The sequence below is a fragment of the Excalfactoria chinensis genome, chromosome 11 (genome assembly GCF_039878825.1).
Source record: "Excalfactoria chinensis isolate bCotChi1 chromosome 11, bCotChi1.hap2, whole genome shotgun sequence".
In the NCBI taxonomy this organism is placed as follows: Eukaryota; Metazoa; Chordata; class Aves; order Galliformes; family Phasianidae; genus Excalfactoria; species Excalfactoria chinensis.
The window spans coordinates 14,030,755-14,054,813 of NC_092835.1; the positions used below are offsets into that span (position 1 = coordinate 14,030,755).

General features: G+C 35.7%; 1 long non-coding RNA gene across 1 annotated transcript in view; it reads right to left on the bottom strand.

Moving 5' to 3' along the window:
* The window catches only part of LOC140257416 (uncharacterized), a 53,482-nt gene that overhangs the window by 12,750 nt on the left and 16,673 nt on the right, over positions 1 to 24,059 (bottom strand). The window contains exon 2 of the long non-coding RNA XR_011905015.1: positions 22,442 to 22,512. This is a non-coding gene — a long non-coding RNA (uncharacterized lncRNA). The remainder of the gene's footprint in view (positions 1 to 22,441; positions 22,513 to 24,059) is intronic.

Below are 24,059 nucleotides of genomic sequence, written 5' to 3' on the forward strand. Positions count from 1 at the left end.
TTTAACTATAAAAATAGAATGATCTCTCATATTTCACATTCAATTATTAGTAATAATCTTATTCATTCAAAAAAAAAAAAAAAAAAAAAAAAGCCCAACTTCCAGGTTTTATGAGGCTATTTGTGATTTCACAATAGAATCCCTAGCATAGTTTTTATCCCATGTAATACTTTTGCCTCTCAGCTTGGTATCTAACTCACATAATTTTATATACTCCAACATTACATGCACATTTCTACAGAGCAGATGAGTTTACTTCTACATAAAAAGCTTTCTCAGTATTTTCTTGTACACTGTTCTTGACACTCAGTGTTTATATATTCAAAACACAGTCATTGTTACACCTCAATAAACAGACAGGTAGATAGGTGTAGGTTTATAGAAACGTTCTAAGAAATGTGAAGCACAATTTTTTGTCTGATTATCACTGTGAAGAAGGAAATAACATACAGCTGTATCATACATCACTAATTATTTGAAGCTGTTATTACCAGCTTTTACACATAAAGATGAAAACAATTGTTCATAAAAACTCTTAGCAAAGCTAAGAAGAGATTCTAGTAAAGGGAAACATTCCATATAGCTGTAAAATAGATGTCATTTTGCCTAGTTCTCTGGCAAGTCTTCTCAAGATGACTCAAGCCAGTCTGTTGGATCACACACACTTATATTTGCAGGTGCAGTCACATTCATCCTATAAAGCTCCAGAAAGGGATTTTGCACTGTCAAGAGGAGTTGTGTCCTTTCTGGCCAGTAGAAATTGAATAATACTGAACAGGTAGAACATATTTTCAAAACATACAAGAAACAAAACAATGCAAATCCCCAAATGTTTCTAACACTTAAAACTGAACAGTAATGGTGATTTTTGAAAGGTCAAAGTAAGGAAATATTGCTTAGAGATTGATTCTACTACCCCTTTAGGATGAAATAATTGCTCAATATCTTAGCTTCACTGACATCAGAAGAAAAGTACCTATTGACCTATGCAGAGCATGGATTTTACCCAGTGAGTCAAATAGTGCATTAGGCCCAATTTGTCTTGAAGAACTTTATTGAAAGAATTATCAAAAACAATTAAAGTTGCCTGGATAAAGCCACGTTAAAGAAGCAGCATGGATGGATCTGGCACATCTGCAAAGCTAGATAATTCTGGGAACCAAAACCAGCAGAACTGAACAAAAAAACATCACGGAGGTAAGAGCATAATTTGAGTATCAACATTTCCAGGAAGGAAGCAATTAAAAGAAATATTGAAGTGCATAAGAAACAGTTCTGTCAGTCTTCATGTCAGACTTCTAAAGAAGAGAAATAGCAGCTTTTACAGATCACGGGAAAGATCAGCTTTGATAGGAAACCAGCTACTGGGAAAGAAAAAAAGTGTACTGATATTATCTCAGACATTTGAGTACTCTGCTGGATAATGTTTCAGAGAATTAAGCCATGCTACGCAGCTGAGTATAGAAAACATCAAATTCTCTGAAACTGAAACATAACCCACTCCTTTTAACTGTCATTATATTTATTTGAATGACAATGTGTCAGTTACTTATAGGAAACTACACAATCTTCTCAAAGTGTTTCTAATTAAAGTATGCCTGGCTGAGTACTGGCAAAAAAAAAAAAGGATCAAAATTAAGTCAACTGAATTAAAGAGTGCAATTCAAAGCAGCGCACTTCACATCTTTAAGATTCCCTTCCTCTCTAAAAAAAGGAAAAGCAACCTTAAAAAATGGTTTTAATTTTTCAATAACTTGCTGGATTTGTGTTTTGCTTTAAATAGATTAGGCCTCTTTATAATCCCAAGAAGAGTAAGAAGGTCTCTTTACTATTTAAAGGAAGTCATTTTTATGTATAGTAATGCATTATTGTGGGGTTTTGTGTAAGATGCAGAAGATTGTTAACAGCTTCAATAGTCTGAAGTTACCTGTGCTACCACCTTAGTGAAAACAGGTTGAGATTTTAACAACTCAAGACAAAGTATTAACTGAAATTTCAACTGAGCTAACTATCATACTGTAACTATCAGACAGTACACAAAACCTTGGAGAACTCATCACAAGCATACTATCACATCCAACAAGTCTTAAGTTAGGCAATTCTTACTGATGACAGCATGCACTCACTAAGAAAAAAATACAGAGTAAAGCAGCTGAACTTCGGCAACAGTTTACCAGAATATAGAAAAACAAGTGGAATGTTATGTGTTACAAATCAAGAAGAAAAAGGTTTCATTTCATCTATTATGCCATTATTTCACCATGTCATGCCTCTAAATATTTCTCACTGCAGCTGGTACTACCCCTCTTGATGATCAGTTTTGCTCCAAGCCAGCGTTACTACAGAAGCTAGATTTATCTCTGACAAACTTTTTTCTTGGTCCCTAAACAAGCTTTTTTATATTCTGATGAGCATTACCTTGTTAAGAAAGTAAAGAGAGTATTCTTATAAACTGTAGCTGCTTATTTAAGTACTCTTTTCTACTTGATATCTTTGACTGTGCTCAAATGAAGATATTATACTAATGCCTGCAACTCTGACATTCACCTACAGCAGTTTATTCCAGGTTTCATCATCACCCTGCTTTGAGTTTACATTTAATGAAGACCATCTAGAGTGTCCCTGCTGCAGCTGCAGGCTCTGTAGAAATTGTAGCACAAGAGGCAATATGCTGTATTGTGATGCAGATTTGCTTAAGAGTGCATCTGCAGCAACAAGATCATTTCCCATGGTCTTCACTGTATTTCTTCTATTATTCATGGAACACAATGTAAATGAAGCTATAAATTTTACCACATACTAAATGTAGAAAGATAATGGAAATTGTGAATTATGAATGAATCACTGTTATTGTGATTCCTCAAGGATTCTGATGTAGATGATTATACACACGCAAAGACACTGTAGCTAAACCTTTTTATATTGATCTTGAAAAATGATCCTTAGAATATTGTAATTAATATACAGAATTCATAGATTTGTTTCTCATGACAATGCTAAATACAACTAACCGTCAAAGGCAATTACATATCAATGCATGCTACCTAGGGGCAAGCAAGCATACTTTTATTTAGGATTACTGAATTAGGAAGAGAAATATAATAGCTTGCATAAATGTGTTTCCCAGCTACCCACGTGTTCTTTCACATTTAAATGAGCCACAGGAAAAGTCTGAGGAGTATTCTGTAGCAAACACATTCGTATGGCAAGTAATAAGCAGTAAGATAGGGGTGTTTTTCTGTAGGATGGCTGTTAATATTCTTTAAATGGAAGTAGTAATCAAACAATCCAAAAAACCTACAAATAATCTCTTTGCCCAATTTCACATGATAGCTAGAGGCATTAATTATTACTCTCTCCCTTTAGGAGTAGTTCCATTTGAGATAGGACCAAATTTGGGAACAGTTCTGGTTGAACCATGTTTGGAAATTAGTAAATTTATACACTAAAACAGCCCTAGCTATGATCAACAACACCTAAGCCCTTAATCAACCTTGGGGCAAGTCTGGATCCCCCCAGTCAGGAGCAGAAGCAGATACACTTTTAAATGGCTTAGATCCTGAATTACTCATCCTCTGTGAAATCTTGGGAACCTGGTTCATTTTTCAGAACAACCGTGGCTCTGCAGAGCAAGTGATTGACTCTCTTAAGTAAACTTCATACAATCACAAGATTGAAAAGGACCTGCAAGATCATCTAGCCCAACTGTCACTTGTTGGCCTGAATACAACTACTCATTTAGAGAAGGATGAAACAAGAAGTTTCTTAACAATTTATTGTGGCATGACCAATCAGATCACTACAGAAACTAAACCAGAGTAAACAACAGCACTATATTTGACATACTAAAAAATATTGTAATGAACAAAAGAGAACAACTTCAAAACAACCTCATGAATTTCACCAGTGTTTCTGCCAAAATATTCTTATCTTTCATGCAGGAAGCAAACTAACTACCATGATCAGTATTTTGAGGATTAAAAAGGATTTTGCTTAGCTCTGATTAATAACCAGGATGGTTTGTTTTATTTTTTCTCCCACTAGAATAACATGTTACTTGAGTTTGTGATCCTGTCAGATTATTACATTGCAGGTGAACCATTACAGGTGAACTCCAATTCTGCTGATGATCTCTCCCTTAACACCTTCAAAAAAAAACACATGTGCATTATTACAAGTCTGCTAAATTAAATAAATTTCAGGAAGGTTTAAGGATTCCTGCTGTAAAAAAAAGACTACAATGTATACAACTTAGAAACTTTGTAAGATAACAAAAATATAAAGAGTGCTTACAAGCATTTTTTCCTCTTAAATCAATGAGAGGAGAAGAGACATAATAGTAAACTAGGAAAAGTAATAGTTCACTATTTTCTTCCCATTTGTTACAGTTATAGAAGAAATAACTACACAGAACATGGGTTGTGTACCTCCACATAAACACGCCTTTTGATTTGGTGCAGATATTACTTTCACGTACCTTACATTAGCTGTCACAAATAACATTTAAACAAACCGCTCACTTGCAAAGTCTCTTCTGAAGTTGAGCTGAGATGAACAGGCAAATCAAGTTCAGAAACATCACGTAATAATTAAAGCCAAGTAGTTTTAATTAAACCAAAGTAGTTTGGTTAATTCATTTTCACTATATGAACTTCACAACTGCTGTGCAGAGTTAAGAAAAATAACACTAAAAGAAGCACATGGTTTCATCTCTATCAGCCCGAGTTAACGCATACTTGAAAACTGATTGTCCTGATGTAACAGACTTTTGTTTCTATTCCCATCACTAGATATGGTATGATTTAGAGAAACATTTAATCACATTTGAAAATATTACTCTGCTGTCCTCCCAAGTCCAATATATGACAACAGAGGAAAGAAATTCAGAAGGATTAAAACTGGGATATTTATTTTTAAGTTGAGGCACTGCTGTCAAAAAACATTCTCTGATATCATGAAGATTGATGATGATTATACACCATTCATGCTTAAGTCAGATAAATTAAATGCAATGAAAAGTTATGCATTGCTGTTCAGCTCAGCAGTCACAAGGACCTAATACACCAGGGAAAGCTCTGGTCACCTACTCTGTTGGTTGTTATGGGTTGATGGATCTACCAAAGCACAGCTACTGAAGGACTCTTATTATACTATTTGATTATTCCGTATTTCTGCACAGATGTCCTGAAAAAGTCATAACAAAGATAATGCTCCCCAGAAGTCTGTATGTTGGTTATTTCAAAGTGATTATTACACAAGTAAATCTCTGAAAGTAATAAAAAAATGTTGACAAAGTTCAAAAAACAGTTTTTCAAGTATTTCTAGACCTACTGATATGTAAATAAATAAATAAAGTCACTGTACATATTAAAAGCTTCTTGCCTGCTCAATCACATGTTATAGACCCTCTGAAAATACAAACTGTGACCTGCGCTTCCAACCAGAGGACATGAAGGTAGAAAAGAAGAAGAGGACACCATACATTAGAATTAGAGATAACATGAGGTTTCTGTTGGTATCATGGGAGTTAATTCAATTAATTGAACATGATTATCTGCTACCATTACAAACAAACATAAGTGAGACACCAGAAAACAACCACATCTGCAAGGAAAATAGTCTGGCTTACTCAAAAAATCAACTATTTACTTATGAAAAAAATGACATTTCTAACACCCTTCACTCCCTAGAAAGTTGCTGTGCATGCGTCATGCAGACAAAACTCTAGAAGGAAGCATTTCAAACTATTGAGGTTGTTGAGTTAAAACACAGGAAATTATCACATCATTTACAAATCATCTAGTTATAGAGCAATATAAGTTAAATCACTCACTGTCAACATAAGTGTTACACTTATCAAGTATAAATAAACATGTCACAAGAGAGTTTCCAAAGGTATAAATGGGAATTTATTTCCATGGAAATACTGCTTTTGACATAAATAGCTAACTAAAATATTCAAGTGAGTAGTAATAATGGTCAATGGTCAACAGTTTTAATAATTGCAGCCTGTGACAGCCACTGAAATCCACTGTCAATCAAGCACATGTTTTGTATCAGGAGACACTCATTTTTTTTCTGGGCATAAAGCACAAGACAACTACTTGCAAATACCTTAAATTGCTAAACCTTTTCATCAAATAAAAATTGAGTTTTCAAAGATATCAAAGGCTGGAATATCTGAATGAAAAGTAGCAAAGTATATCTGAAAATGTAATAAAGGAACAAAAAGAAATGACAAGAGAAAACTACTGAGACTGAGAGCATTTCTAACAGCATGCAATAGAAAACAATTTTAAGATCTTCTTCCTCTGTGATAGTCTTCAAAAGTTAGTTGTTTTGAAGCCAAATTAAACTAACTCAGCACTAAGAATAAATACAATAACTGGAAGGACAACAGTCTAAATGCACAAGAATAGGTTGGGGTTTGTGTTGTTTTTGTTGTTGTTGTTGTTGTTGTTTTTACTTTAAACAAAACTATCTTTTTTAAAAAGATGAGAAATCATCCAATTAATTTCTCATGATGGGCAGAAGTAGAACAGGGCAAAGACTCAGACATCCATGTTATTTAAGCAGGTGAGGAACTGCAGCTGTGTAGATTTTTTTAAAGTCTGTCATGACAAAAATACATGAAAGAACTCCTATATTCCCACACACTTCAAACTTCACATAAAAACATCAAATACTTGAAGTTACCATTTGCAGTTCTAGTACTGAGGCTTTACATTTCTGTTTTCTATACTTAAGCTGGAAGTAGAATACTGAGAAGAAACTATGAATCACTGCTCAGAAGCCTTTATCTGAGAACGAGGATTTAAATATTAATTCCAAAAGGGTTTGTTGTTCTGACATGAAGCATTTTGATTTTTGCATTAAGAAACATTAAGTCAATAAGCTAGATTACTATTTTCTTGATGATTATTTTGGAGAACATACCTCTACAGATGCATTCACAGACTATTGTACAGTTTCACTGTCCTAATAATTTGATCAATTTTGCTTATTGAAAATCAATACATTTTACTTTGACTTGAATATTAATTTATTTTCAGTAATACTAACAATTTTTGCTGGTTTTGGGATTTCTTTTGTCATAAAAATCTTGCTACTGCTTGGAGTCATACTTTTTCAGCAGTCAGAGTGTAGATATTTGAGGATCCTGGTAGATTTTAACCAGTCAATCCAAACCTTGACCTGTCCACCTTTATTAGCCTTTAGTTTTCAAATAATAGAAACCACTGAGAATTTTAGCCACTGAGAAGATGCTTACACTTACAGTGGAAGAACTTACAAGCCACACCTTTCTAGTCAACAGCTATCTGCTACATGATACTACCTGTATACATACAACAAGAAAAAACAAGTGTTTTTTTCCTTGATCTTGAGACTTCCTTCATGTTTTAGACTGCTGTTTAAGTAACTGAAAGCTAAACAGCTATTCAGGTAAAGGCATCATACAGAAAGTGATACATAAGTTCAGAAGTCATGGGAATACTACACTAGGAAGGATTTGATTAACATTTAAATGTGGTTCTATTCTCTGTAAGGACATCTTCCTTTGAGAAGGAGGTACTTCCACACAGAGATAGAACCCTCTCTCTCTCCCTTCCACATACTTCTTTAAGAAACCTTGTTCCTCTGATTTCAGCAATGGTAAGTTTGTATAAAGCTATTACCCCATACGATGTGGGTCTAACAAAGATGTCATTTAAGTCACATCCTGCACAGTGAGCTGTAAAACTTGAAGAACTCTCATGTTGTTCTTTAGTAATGTACTAAACCTTTTTTCCTTCTCCCCTGCCATGGCTCACATACCAACTTCTCACTTAATGGTTACTGCCTCTGTATTGTTAATTCTAATTGGATGTATTCCTGACTTATTTCCACAGCAGCTCCAACCTGCTCTTATGAGTAACACAGCAGAAAATCTTCCTCAGATTTGGAAGCTGCACTCTCTGAAGAGCACACAAGAAATACTTACACACCTTTTCTATTTCTTGCAAGCATAACATAGCAACAACTTGCAGGATTCTCTAGCTTGTCAACAATTGCAGAATGACTCCTGAAGAACCTCAGGAAGACCTCTACAGCTTGTCAAAAACCACCAATTTGCTGCTTTGGAAACAACTAGCTTCCTCTATAAAGGTTACAGCTTTATCCCTTTGCATAGTACATGAAGTGGCTACAAGCCTGTGCCATCCTAAAATCCAGTGTATAATTTGTGAAATATTTCCAATCTCAGCTGGCTTTGAATCAAGTCTCAAAAGTATTCTAATAGAACTGACTCAAAGTACATTCTTTTGCCACTTTATTTACTGCTAACAAATTACTTACCTAGGAAGATGAGATAAACACTTCATCTCCATTCTGCAGTCTTCCCATCCTTAAGAAGGGTTGTCAGGGTAAGGAATAACTATGGACAGCCCCCTGTTAAAATGCTAGCAGTGATAATACACATTAATTTTCACCACTGTCTCATGAGTGTCTCCATGCTGAGCAGTGAATCGTAGTTTACATACTGATGAGAACAGCATAAAGATACTTCCCTGTAGTTTCACACAGGCAGTATATAAGAATAGGACTGCAGGGTTCCCAAACTCTCACCTGAAGTTTCTGTACAAAAAGCGACACATTTATAACCCCCTACTGCTACAAAGAAGAAGAAAATAATCTGTTCCCCATGCCCATCCTGAACAGGACTAGTAATGGGTTTAAATTACAATGAGAAAGCTTCAGCTTAAATGTGAACAAAAACCCTTCTATTAGTAAAAACCAGAAGAGATTGCCCAGGGAGATGGCAGAGGCTCTATCATTTCTAATCTCTACTAGCAGCTTAGACAGATGTTTGTCCTAAATCTTGAGCTTTGAACTGTCCAATACATTAAGTATGGCAAAGTTCCAAGTTAACTCTCAAAGTAGATGAGCTATCTTACAATTTACATTTGCAATGCATTTCAAGCTACATTAAGAACTACTTAGCAGCAGGTACAGTATTAAAATCTGCATTTTATTTTAGCATCATTCCTAAAGGAATGAGAGATACAGTAATAAGGTGTCACGGGTTTGATTAAAAACAAGCTAAGATTTACTTAATTTCCAAAACTCTACCTATGAATTCAGTACCTATGAACCGTACCTACAAAATCCATACTGTGAAGTATATTGTGCTATCAGTTTATGGAACTCGAGTTTGACCTGTAACACTACAATAATTATGTGGCCATTATATTGAACATCCAACAAACGTTTTAGATGAAACAAGATGAATCACCAACCTTTAATATTGAGAATTTGAGTAAGAAATGTACTTTTTATGTAAACAAGAAAGTAAAGCAAGATTTTAAAGCAAGAAGATGTAAAAATCTAGCTTAATGACTCTAACATTTAGACATTGTTATTTCTCCCTATAGTCCACAACAGTAGCAAAAATCAGTAGCTACATATCTGAAATAGAACACAGATCTTTTCCCACGGATTTTCATTTCACATCCTCATTGAACCCCAGTACAAAGGCTGTTTGGAGTCCAATATTTAGCAATTTACTTATAAATACTACTAGGTGACAGTTTTGGGGCACAACAACAAAGACAACTTCTAACCAAAATTCAATATATTGTTGAACATTGTAATTACATGTTAAAATAATCAATCTTTTTACTAAAAGAGGCAAAAGGGCTAAAAGTTTTCAGTCTGATTACATGGGCACAACCCTCCACAGGGAAACCAGGACACTGTTTCTGACAAGGAGCTTTCTACTTCATGCTCTGGAGCTGAATGCAGCAGTTGTTCAGAAATATACACTCACAAATGCAATTCAGGAGAGCACAAAGTAAATGCTTGTGTTCAGGTAGACTTGGTGCAAGACTTGCTAACATTAGGATGCTGTATTGTCCATTTGATCACTTCATTTTCTTCAGAACTGGTTTAATTTGAAGAGCAAAAAAATGACACTACATACAGGGACATCTGGTATCATCATCATGTGCCTGGTACCAGAGAAATGTAATGGATTACAGTGGAATATACTAAGAATGTCAACCATCTATCAAGATATTTTTTATTCACCTCTCTACTGACCACTGAAGTAATACACAGGGATACAACCTAAGGGTGAGGTTCCTAGCACCTATTTTTTTCCCCCGTTACCTCAACTGAAATAATTGTTGCATTACCCTGAAACAATATCCAGAAGCCCTACAGTTCTTTAATTACACTTTTACAAAGAGATATGTAGAAGTTAATGTTATCAAAATTCCATATCAGATCATTACAGAAACACTGACTTGCATATGCATGCACTATCAGGTGAATATGACTGAAAGGCCTGGAATTTAAGCTGCCTCAGTATTCTCACTGTTACATTCAAATAAAAACACAAGGAAAAGTGATGAAGACTAATATTCTTCAGCAAATGCTCCTCTTAAGTTAATCCATTGTAAACAAAATCATACAAAACTGAAGTTAACAGAGCACAAACATCTAGAAGCAATTAAGGACTGCATGCACTGACAAAAAAAGGCATATATATACCCTTTGAAGGACAGTCCTCCTCATATGGACTATTCATTTAGGAATTAGGAAGTTAAACATGTGTTGGTGTATTTCAACCAATTCTTTTTTTTTTTAAATCAGAATCAATCCATCCATTATATCTGAGCTTCCAGACAAACAGGGCAGCATTCTCAATCCTTCTGTTGAAATTGTGATTTGTCATCAATTTAAAATTGAAAACAAATGCCATTCAGTCATCACTGCAGATTCCAAAGGCTCAAATAAATTGCAGCTTACCACTTAATTGTACCCTTCTAGGAAAGCTGCCATCATTCTTAGCACGTAAAACTCACATGTTCATTTCCATTATTTCCATGTTTCTTGTTACACAATATTTGAAATGTCCTCCTTCCTAAGATGGTCTTTTTCCACAGCTCTGTTCCAGATGCAGCTCTCACTTGGCATTTAAGCACAGTTTCAGGTGAATTAAAAAGGACAGATATGGCAGCCCTAAAGTAATATATGAAAGTCTTATTGTATTAGTCATTTTTCCTGTCATTTTGTATTAATGTCATATTAGTCTAATGCAATACTAACATGATACTGAAATGTTAGCATATTACAGATTACTCAGCGTGTCAGGTTTGAGTCTGATCATATTACTTTGCTGCGTGTATTTCAGTGATGAAACCCTTTCCTCCCACCCCCTGAAACTCTGCAACACTAACAGAAAACATAAGACATGCCTGTGCAGCAGTCTAAGACTTGCATGATAGGTATTAACATCTCTTGTGCCAAATGGAAGGACCCAAGTATGGGGGAAAAAAGAATGGCGATGCAGTTTAGGCATTTTTTAGTACAAGTTAAGATATTTCTTTTCGTTTTAAAAGGATTAAAAGCATCTGTGTACAAAAAGAAAAAATTCCAGCAAAGTTTCAGCATTTGGAAGTGTTCTCATGATACAGAGAACCCAATAAAGAAAAACTAAAGCATTGCATAGATATTGGACAGTAATATATATCCCCCCTGTGCCACAAGTGGTAGAAGTGCTGCTCTGCTACACAGAAGGCTCGAATCCTGGGAGTTGGACTTGGTGATTTCTAAGGTCCCTTCCAACTCACACGATACTGTGATATAGAGTCTTATTTAAGTATAGACAAGAACTATTAGATTTGGTAATAAATAAAACAAGTTACACCATTTTCTTCGAATCCTTTTTGTTTTCCCTAGTGTCCTAGCATCTAGCATGAAGTCAACCACATAACAGAGTCCTATGAAGGTGCAGCTGGGTGTTCCTGGTCATGCCCTAGAAAGCCCAAACTACAAAAACAAAAGAGACCAACCAATATTGGCCTGGCAACTGATTACACTTAAGTAATATTTAAATAATATTTGAAGTGCATGTTGGTAAGAAACACAAATCAACAAAGTAGATTTGCATCTTAAAGGCCTTAACTAGGCTTAATAAACACTTACTGCTTTAAAATACCATTATTCTATAACGATTGTTTTGCATGGAAGCTTCCAAACAAAACAAAAAAACTTCTCTGCATCCAACTACATGTTGCAGTGAAAACTTTTTCATATATAAAATGTTTAACATGCATATCTCACTTCTGTTCAACTATAAAGAAATTCCAGATTACACTAGAGATGTACAGGCAATGGTTAGTTTGTTTTCAAATAGTATCATTTATATCTCTTCATATGAGCAAACTCGTTATATGAGGATTGCTCTGAAAATAATGCCTCCTATATTATTATGTTGGCCCACGACATCAGAAGCAGATGTTGGTGGGATTACAGTAGAGGTTGAACCTTCCCACCAATATCCCATTACATTTTGTTGTTGTGTGACAGATGACAGCAGAGGGACAGTCTGACAGAAAGGTCTCTAAGCAAAGGTATGTCTCTGAATTCCTCTACACAGAAAACTAGCACCCACTGACATTCATCAACACTTCCTGAACATTTGTTGAGACCAGTGTCTGTGAACACAGTGAGGCAGTAGGCAGCACATTCCAACAGTAACTACTGGTCACTTCTCCTGGTACAGATTGCTACAAGCTTAGTGTGCAGGCTCTTGTTCTTTGCTGTCAAAAATGCATAGTGATAATGGTGGAGACTGCATTGAAAATTGGTGTTTTATAGCAGAGAATTTGCTGTTTCCATAGAAATAAATAGGAGGCATTACTTTTTGTGCAACCTACAGCATGTAACCATGAATTAAAACCTCATTTATGCATACAAATACCTAGACATAGATGAGATATCATTCAAAAATGAAACAGATAAGGAGTGTAATGATATAATGCACAGCATTGACACTGCATGCACCTGAGATCCCCTGGGCTGTCCCAGTGCCTTCCCAGCAGGTGTTCCATCACTGCTTCAAGCCCTGACTTGCACTCCTACTGCAGAGGAGACACAACAGAACTGTGCTATTTGGGCTTCAGAATTAAGTGATTTTTGCCTCAGTTTTCTGCAAGGAGTAGGAAAAGGAAGTTTCAGCTTCAGTCTACAGCTTTAAGTCAAAACTCAAAACATTCCTTTTTATATACTCAAACACCACAGGAAGCTAGACTACCAGTTTAATGTTGTTTCAATAAATTGAAAGAATTGTAAGCATATGATTTGATAAGCAGAGTTTCATTGAATTTGGATAAATATTTTAAGCTTTTCAGAGTGCCATGTAAAATCCAATAACTACATATTTGATCAAACTGCCATCTGCTGGGTATTCTTGGGATTTAAGTGGCATAGCTGAACACTCATGCACATAGCTCTGTGTCTTAAAATCTTTTTTATAGCTCTTGTTGGAATATTTTCATTTTCACCATGTGTTTTTTGCAGCTGGATTGGCAATAAGCAACTACACTCATTCCAGCAGCAGTGCTGTCAGCAGCAACAGTTTCAGTACCAGGGCATCTTGCAGACATCCTGTGACCCTGTACCACATCCCACTCACAGCAGCACTCAGCTTTGCTGGCACCTGTGCAGCAATTAAACAGAAGGGGATATGCAATAAAATTCACATTGCCTGAAGCAAACACGTCTGATAACATGAGAATTTAGTAGAGGTGCTGGCTGCTGGGTCAGAAGGACACAAGGAAAAAAGTAAAGATAAACAAATGCAGTTGCAAAAGAAATATGAAGTACTAATAAAGGAGTAACAACAGATTTGAACTATCTACATAGAAAAAAGCCACCCATAATATGGGAGCAAGTTTCTGAACTCTTTTTTAGGACTTGAAGGAAATATTTCTCCTTGAATGCAACCAAGTTTGCAGCCATCAAGAAACAAGGCTATGCTGACAGTGTGCTAGACAAGTTTAACAACCAGGGTCAAACAAGTGCAAACAGAGCACTCCTAGAACACTGAAACAAGAACTAGCAGTAGTATGCTCAACTTTTAAGTGGGGTTTGAAATTAGTTAAGCTGGCCTTGAAGGCAGCAGAAAAGAAAAAGTAAAAACTTGAGGCTTCCAAAAAATAACAAAGCAAGCAAGCAGTACAGAAGTAACATCTACTGTATTAAAACTCCAGCACCCCCTGTAAGGAGACAAAGTAAAACTATCAAATACAAACAGAATCATCATCAATTGAGCTGATCTGACAGGCTGCTCCAGAGGGGCTCATTGAAAGGTTTCTTGCAACTTCTCCAAAGCATTTCATTCTAGGCACTGAGGCTTATCTGTTTTGCAACCCCATTATTTCACCAGCTGTTTCTTTCCTTGAGTCTCTGATTACATTTAAAGTCTTCTAAATCACCCTTCCGAACACCTGTTTCCAGCATACTCAGAGGTAGAACTTCAGGTACCACAGTTCTTATGAAAAAGAATGCCTCAGGAGCATTGGAAGGCAATAGCACACAAACACAAAAATAGGAGCTGCTTGGGGATTTGGTTTAGAAGCACTGATCGGAAGAAACAGTCTAATGTTTCCATTTACTCTGCATTGGCCAATGTCGCACTCAGAGCAGGTCTGTTAGATTAGGAGACTTCACCTAGCTGACAGATTAGAGGATAAGGAAATGTATGTACAATTAAGCATGCAAAAATCTTCATGGAAAAAATGTGCAGCTAGCTATGGTAACTAATGCCTGAGGATCCTCCCAAGGTGGGGCATCTGTTACAATGAATTACAGCAGATTAAGTACTTCTGATGGGACAATGCCAAAAACACTCTGCAACCGTCTTCTAAGAATACTCTGCAAATAAACATCTTTTAATCTCCTGCATGGTTCCTATCTGGGTCTGCATTAATTATTAGTAAGACATGCAAGTTTCCCCAACTTGAACACTTATGGAAAACAAGTATTACTTGTACAATCCCAGGGATACCAGGGTAGGGGAGCAGACCACAAACTTCAGGTTTGTGTTTTCATAAGGTAACCCTCCACACAAAAAATAAAGCCAAAAGGGTCAAAAACCCTTATTACTCTGGGAGAAAAATGATGGCAAGACCAGTAAAAGACAGCCACCAGTCTGTGTGAAAATAGAATATTATAGACACATGACATCAGGCAATTAGGGTTTGCTTATTAACTACAACTTATCCCTAAAATATTAAGTACATCTGAATGAGATGCATAGTAGCTGCCCCATCTGATTTTTAATGCCCATGCAAAGCATTGACCAGAGCCTCTAAAAGTTTCCTGTACACTCAGAGGCCGCAAGCACCCTGACTCCTAACAAGTAACCTGAGAAGAGCAGCACCATTAGCCAATCCTGTGTGGATTTCCAAGATAAAGGCATAGGCAAGGAGAAGGGAAAGAGCAAGTAAGAGGTATTTTATTTTTCTGTTAAAATTCTCCATATTAGGAAATGATGGGGCAAAATGGAATGGTTGCTATGGAGACTACAAGTTTCTCATTAGTGAACTCACAAATTAGCTGGAAGCACTAGAGAGGACAGATGCCAAAAATGTTCTTTGAGAACTCATATTACTTCTCATCCATTTTCTTCCTCATCTTCCTTTCTGATCTGCACATGCAAATCCCACCAACAGGTACCAGAGGGTATTACTCAGATCAAACACAGAGCTTTTTGATTTGGTTTGGAGGGTTTTGTCTTTTAAATGAAATACACACAAAAAAGAAAAAAATCATGTACTAAAACAAAATCTCAATTTATTAAACTACACAGGAGCTGCAACTTTTAAGCACAAAGCTAATCAGTATATTTAAAATTTAGGTAAGAGTCAGCATACTGGAAACTACATAGTTAAAATAACACATTGTTCTATTAATCTTGCATGTGTTCATAAACTGGTGGTAATTCTGAAGTATTGCTTTGTTGCTGATTGGTACAAATCAATGACACAACACAGAAAGATCAGTCAAAACTTTCACTATTAAGACATTATGAGCTTCAGTATGAAAGTCCAATACGAATCCAAAAGATGCTAGTGTCATGCAACCAAGCAGGGTCTAAACTAATACTACCAACATCAAAACACATTAACCAAAACAGAACAGAAAGGCAATGGGACAGTACAACAGAAACATCTTTTCCCTCAGTAAAACCCACTGATTCAATTTTGATGCATTTCTTTTCAAACATACAGAAAGCTTAACAATCAACACAGGTTGTTAAACAAGGCGTAACCTTCAATTTTCTATCGTCTTTATGAAAGTATATGAAAATTCTGGCAAAAAAACCAAACAAACAAGGAAATAAAAGATGTTGCAGTGCAAGGTTCCTTATATAAGCCTATATAATACTGCATATATTGAAAATTCAGAAACAGCTCCACAGAACATACATTTGAAAAGGATACAGTTCAAGTACTAAGAAGCATACTTTCCAGAAAGCAACCACATGCAACTTGTTAAATGTTTAATTTTTTTATTTTTAATTAAAAATAAACAGTTAAATTTTGCATGAAGAAGCTGCACAATTATTTTGTGCAGTTTCCACTCAAATGCTTTTCTTAGGATAAATACTTGGAGAAACAGGCACAGACAGAATTTAGCATTTTATGTCCCTTAGCAAACTAAGGACAAAGGTTATGCTACCTCTGTACTCCTGCCTTTAAGTTAAGGATAGAGTTCTACTAAAAAAAAATTTGAATAAGAAATTACATTTTAAGTCCTATTTGAAACATTAATATTAAAACTTAATAAAGAACTTCTCTAACACTTGGCTTAATAAAAAGCCCTACCAATAATCAAATAAACATTATTTAACAGCATTTAAACAGAGATCAGAAAGCTACCTCCCAGTTTATTTTCTTTCCACCCCCAGCTATGTTTTGCTCTTCCATGCATGCACGAAAATAGATAAGGCAACCAAACAACTTTACTTAATAAAAATGAAAATTTAAAACCACTTTTTTCTCCCCCGAGAACTGATTCTTAATATCTACATACTAAACTATGACTTGTTGGTTGGGTGAGTTACAAACAAGAGAGCCAGTTTCTCTGAATTAATAGTTATTAATAGCTACGTAGGTTCAAATTTGTCATTCTGCACTGGGGATATTTTACAGAGAATGCCCTATTGATGTTTGTGTTAGAAGGAGAGAAAATTTAAACTGAAGCGATGAGCACCATCTTTCAAAAACTGGCAATTCATACAAAAAAGGCTATCATCTAACAGCACGTGGCATCAAGTGCTAATGGTACACATAACCAATAAAGGAGTTGAAAATAAGCTGAGTAACACAGTTGTGACTTCCTAAAAATATGGAATGTAGAACCTCCTCAAGCTGCACTAACACTCTGCATATTCATATAGCTTTACATCCTTGTCAAACCGTTGCATTTCCAAAACACTTTCTGGCACTGTAGCTTTTAAACTACATCTTTGTTTGTTTGTGGGTTTTTGTTACTGATTTAAAAACTTTGAAGAGCACTACCCATACAAATGACTCTCTCAGTGCTGTAAAAATGAGTATTCCTCTGTGCTGTATTTCCATAAAAGTAGTAATCTATGTTTTCAGCATTCTTGACTGCTAGAGGAGGGCAGAAAAAACTTTTACTTATTTTGATAATTTGATTCTTCTTAGTATTTACTATTACACATATATACTATTACACTCTCATATCAGATGGAATTGAATGACAAGACTCATTCGTTTTCCTCTCCATTTCTGCCAAAGAATCCAATATGACAGTGAACAGGCAATTTCATCTTGTTTAATGCATCTGTCATTTCTATACCGTGCTCTTCAAAAAATAAAAAATAAATAAATAAAAATCCCACAATCTGTGGAGCTAAAAAGGTAAGGATAGCCTCTAATTCCAGCCTATTTGGAGAGAGGAAGAACGCAGGGAAAAACCTGTTCAAAGAACCTTGCCTCAATTTCTCTTGCAACCAGGTCTTCCCAAATCAAAATCTTGCCTTTAAGTATTTCAGCTCAACTTTCTGCTGATGTTCTGAAGCAAAAGATCTAAAGCAGAATTTGTGAAAAAGGACAAGTGATAGCTTGGATGAAAGTACTTGCCCATTTGAGGTATGCAAGATGCATGGGGAATCTGTCCCAAAATGAAACATTTACTGCTACAGATGTTTCACCAGCAATCAGTTTGATGTCCTGGTGCACAACAATGTATTCATAGTATCATATCATAGTATCATAGTATCGTGCGAGTTGGAAGGGACCTTAGAGATCATGGAGTCCAACTCCCAGGTTTCGAGCCCCCTGTGTAGCAAAGTGGCACTTCTAGCCCCTGCTCCACAGGGGGGATTTGAACCCGGGCCCTTCGGTGCCGCAAAGCAGCACTTTATACCACTGCGCCACTGGGGGCACACATGCAGCATTGTAAAATACATTCATGCAGCATTGTAAAATACCAACTTGCTCATGATCTTACGCCTAGTTCTAGAGCATTACAAAAGTTGCAGAAACTTTGCTGGAATTTTCCCCAATCTCAGTTTAGAAAAAAAATAGCACTGAAGCTACAGAATAGAAACAGATTGACAATGGGACAATGTGAATTACAGTATTATACATAATGCCACATATATAGGAAACAAAAATCTGCACCCTCAAGATAGCAACTACTAGCGGTCATCCAAAAGCCCGGCCTTGATTACTCAAATGGAAGCACTTCAGATCTTTGATTCAAACCTTTTGACTCCTTCAATTTTGCTTTTGGTTGGATTGCTATTGCTAAGTCCATTCAACTGCAGTCAACTCGACATTGAACGTCTACAATTAAAAGGTTAATAATGGGGACACATTTACTCAAACATAACATTCTTTACATAATAACAAAAGGCAGAATGACAACCAGAAATGAGAACTATTCCTCACCTGAACAATAAATGTGTTTAAAGAGTACAAAGACAGCAGAAATTAATTTTGAATTGAAGAACTCCTGAATTTAAATCAGTATTATGTAATCATTAAATTACTTAATGGACTTCATTAGGCTTATTCTGGTTTTGATGTCATTTTTCCTTCCAATTAACTCAGCTGTTAAGATTAATTTCATATAACTAGCAAAAGCAAAGATCAGACCCATGATTCACACCACATCATCCAGCATTGAAAATGACTTCCACAGCATGAATAGAGATTTGCTGTGCCCATACAACAGTAACTAATAGTCCCATAAAAAAAAGAAATGTTTCCTAGACTGTTTAAGTGGAATATAATACAAAGCCACTCAGCTAGAGTTGCCTGTCTGTTTCATTCACATCCTTCAGGTACAAAAATAGGAGAATGCTTTATATACTTGAAAAACCCGCAAAACATTCATACTATAACATTTAATTAACATTGGTCTGTGATGAAACTCTTAAATAAATAAATAAATCAAGTTTCCCCAGCTCCCACCTTCTTGTTACTTGAAACTAGAACGAGGTTTACTAAAGAGGTGCAAACTAAGGCAATATTTGAAGATAGATATATTGCTTCTGGGGCAAAAGGAATGGCCATTACCATTAATTATGAGCCCTGGAAGTATCATCTACTTAAAAAACGTTTCTACTGCCATATGAACTGTAGTATGAGAGGGAGGGAGTAAAACACAGCATCTGAAACCAACAAAATTCAAGACAGAAGGAAAACAATACTTTCACCTGCTACTTATGAACTTGAAGATAACTTGAAGATAAGGTGAAATCTTCTGTGAAATACATGAAATCTATTAACATGTCAATTTCCCTAAACCAAACACTCCTTTTCAGTAGAACAAAACATTTTAAAGACACTCCTAAGATTTATATTTCAGATAAAATTCACTGCTACAGACAGACTGCTTGTTATGCACTTACTTTGCCTCTCATTCACCAAGACAAACCGACTTCTTTTGTCTGAGACAGCTGTGAAGAGCAGTATATCAGCAGAGAAGAATTTTCTCTTCCAAGGCAAGCCACCTACCAGCTGAATCACAATACCCAGGATGGAACTTGTCAATAACTATTTTGTTTTACAACACTCTGATGCTGAGTGCTTTCAACTTAAAATGAAGAAAGATCAATGCTAAAGTGTTCAGCTGAAGGTTTAATTGTGGGCTGGTCCAAATGCTTAACACTGGTTGTTTTAAAGACTTGGTAGACTAACAACCAGATGCAAGAACTTTTACCATACATACACAAAAATAAATAAATAAATAAATAAATCTGAATATGTGGACTTATGACCAACAGCTGTCTGTAACATACAGAGCAATTCAATAAGTTCATATCCCATTTTCACAAGAATCTGAAGTATTGAGTTCACTAACATTTGATTTGAAATAGCAACAGTGCACTGTTTGCCTTGAGGTGTAAAAGCGTTACATTAACAAAGCCAAAAACAGATACAAATAAAAATTTCAGAAATATTTTAGATCTTCACGATTTAAACATTTTCTAGGTCGAATTTCTAAGACATCAGAAAGTTGTGGCTAGTATCATAGACCATGAGATGTGAAAGATATATTGACATCAAGTGATAGCAAAATCTATCCCAATCTTCAAGTAGACTTTGCATCCATCAGTTTGATATCAATGCAGTTCTCTAACTAGCATCTAAAACTATTAATTTAGTGTTGTATGAACATATTTTTATAATACCAGGTCACTAAAATCTTATTAAATAACTGTATATTCTGGGAAACTTGTGCTTACTCTTTATAATACAAGTTGAGACTTTGTTTGGTTTTGGTTTGTTTGGGGTTTTTTGTTATTGTTTAAAAGGAAACAACAAACAAACATTCGTTCATGGTGCTTAATTAAACAAAAGTAACCCACAATAACAGCCTAGCTTAACAGTGCCATAACCCACCTACAAGCAACATGACCAAGACTCTTCAGATTCAAGAGTTACACACATGCTAACATAACACAAAAAAAAGGGATTTTTCTTTAACAAAATAAAAAGCACCAAGTCAACAGAAACAGTGATTGCACAATAACAGATTTTATATAGCTCACAATCCTATATTATCATCAGGGCCCTCTGTGGTTGGGTAACACAGACGCGTTCCTTGAGAAGTAATAGCCCGATTAGATGTTATTGGATAGGAAGGAGCAATTTCACATTCCTTATGTTCAAATACATGGCAAATCCAACACCTAACAGCTAAATCAATACAACAAACCTTGTTTAGGATCCCTGTCATATCCTAGTGCCAAATATAACAGCAGACAGCTGATCAGTTTCTTTGTTGCTGTAGATACAGATATTGCTACACAATCAGAGGATAAAAGTAGTTACCTATTTTGTCAGTTTATTCCTTGACAGCTGGCAAGATTTACCAGCTTTTCGTTTCAGTGAGGGTGTAAATAGTGTATTTGGGTTATATTTTAGAACAAACACATATATATACAAATGTGTGCACGTTCCAAAAAGAGCAATTTTTTTTAAACATCATATAATGGCACAAACAGCAATTAAATTGAATTATATCATGCAGATAACTATCACATTTTTTCCACTAGAGTCTGTATTAAATTAAAAGTACCAGCACAAGATTTGCTACACTATACTTCATACTCTTTTTATACTTATACTGAAGGTTATACTTCATACCTCATTTCTGGAGGTACAGCAGAGCTCATACAGTTTCCACACATTAAGAGCAAAAAAATAAAAAGCACTTAAAACAAAAAAGACTCCAGTGAGTTATCAACTAACAGAGCTAATTAAAACCTTCAGTTTGTTCTGTCCCCCCCCTCCCCCCCTTTTTTTTTTTTTTTAAAGCTCAATTGTGTTCTGATCTATTCTGCTTTAAAAAGAAAAAAAGGGAATGTTGAGGCCTGATCTTATCGGAAAGCTTAACAGAGATACCAGGAGAGTAACCAGCAAGTTTTCACCAGCATAGAAAGCCCCGTTAGCAGACAACAACCATGGAACTTTAAGTTCAGAATATCTAATTCCTATTTACTAATCAGATATTCTGCATAGGAAAGGCACACACCTGCAATATCAAAACCATTGAGAAGAAAATGAAAGGGAACAGAGGTTCTAGAATTTTGTTTTGGCTTAGAGAAGCTCAATCAGCTGCTTCGTGCTGGCATTGTAGAAGGGGGAAAACAGAATACATTTACAGACAACATAAGCATATAAGAGCAGAGAGAAAAATGAAGACTAAAAGAATAAAGTTCTGACACTTCCACCCTCCAGTGTAGCTCCTTAACTCTATTTCTTCCATAGCACAAAGGATTTGGATGGTCAGAACGTATTTTTCATGTTAAGTGATAGTTGAAAGAATATCAGAAACTGGGGGAAAAAAAAAAAAAAAAAAAAAAAAAAAAAAAAAAAAAAGGAAAAAAGCTGCTTACCTTTGGAGGGCCGGTCTGGGAAAGGGTGGATCCTAGCTCCACCCCTTCCAGTCACTGTGGTACATTGCATGCATGTACTGTGGTACATTGCATGCATGTGAGCTCTGCCTTCCCACCAGGTGCTCCAACACTGCTTCAAGCCATGAGGTATCATTTCCACTACACTACCACAAAGTGATCATCTTTTGAAGGTTTTGTCCAAACTAGTCTTTCAATCTAGTCAGCTCTCACCTGTTGAGTAGTAGATCTTGTCTTTCTTGTCCCCTGAAGTCTTCATAGTTCATCACTTATTGTCAGTCCACCTGAAATATCAAGACAACACAAAGCTCAAGTACTGACAAAAAGGAATCTTTAAAAATGTGCTTATTTATATCTTATTCACTTTTATGTAAAATCAACAGGTAACAGACCTGTTAACTTACATTAGTACTGTTAAACACAAGTGTTAGCTAATGCAGACAGTTTGTCATCATTATTCCCATACTCACAGTCTAAACCTATATACACATATATATATATATTTTTAATCAACATGGACTGAAAAACAAAATGGCAGCCTGTGGCACTCTGAATAAGGAACAGGATGAGAGAATTGAAGAATAGAGACGCTCTTCTGGCAGTCATCATCTTCTTACTATTTAAATTATCAATACATGCCATGTAAGTATGTACACAATTATGTGTATAAATTATACACATATAAGACACTCAAAAATGGGATTTGTATAGGCTTGGGGTCTTTAATTTCTTTAAGTAAGCTCTACACAGCTTCAGCTGCACCATCAGTTCATCTCTGCCATCAGTTTCACACTCCTCAAAGTTGGATTCAGAATAGTGGCAAACACTGTAGGCAAATTATTTCCTATTTTAACTATCAATCATAATAAATCATTTTACTATCACTTAAAAATGCACTGACATTTTAACCAATTTGTCCAGATTAAGAATATTTTTGAATTATAATGGGTAAACAGTTGGCTGCAGTGTTCACTAGGGTCTGATTCTGCAGTAACTTTTATACCTGATCTGATTCTGAAACACTCCATGTACACATAATTTAATGCAAAGCTAAGAATACACAAAACAAAAACATCAGTTACAAACAAGGAAGTAGGTATCCCATAACATAGATATCTCTTCTCTGCTCAGCTTTCATAATGCTTCTCTTCATCAAATTATTCAACACATCCATATTGTGGTACAGTACACCAAATAGCATGATGACCCCAACATGTATCACAACAAAAAACTATCTGGCAGTATACCTGAAAAAGCACTTTGAGGGAAGATTCTGACCCAAAATCAGCAGGAATCAAATGAATCAGAATAGAATTGGACAGGATGAAGTAATATTTGTTAGCCCTTCAAGTACTCTGAAAGCTACATGTTCACAGCTCTAATCCATATACAACTAATTAGATCAAAGGTGTTTTCTGGCAACACTGATGAAAGAGGCACCAGGTGGCTGACTAGCTCACAGCTGGCTGTACAAGGCAGAGATAAACACTGAACTAGATGCATGTTGCACTGATCCTTTCACTGATGCAGTGACCTGTTAGTATGGCTGCCTGCACTACCTACTCAGGGTAGATGCTCAGCATTTCACATCACTCAATATTTGAATATGAGTAAATACTTTTACTCCCCCCTCTCACCAAGAATAAACATAAAATACTTCTGGAGAGAGAAAAGGGAGACAGTGCTGCAGTTTTTGTAGAATTAGGCTACAGAATTGGGCTTGTGTTCAAAAGGCTCTTGGTTTATACTGGTAATTTATATATATACACATCAGAAATACCCAAAACAGAAAGCCTGGTTTTACCTAATCACCTAGCATTTAGTGTGCCAA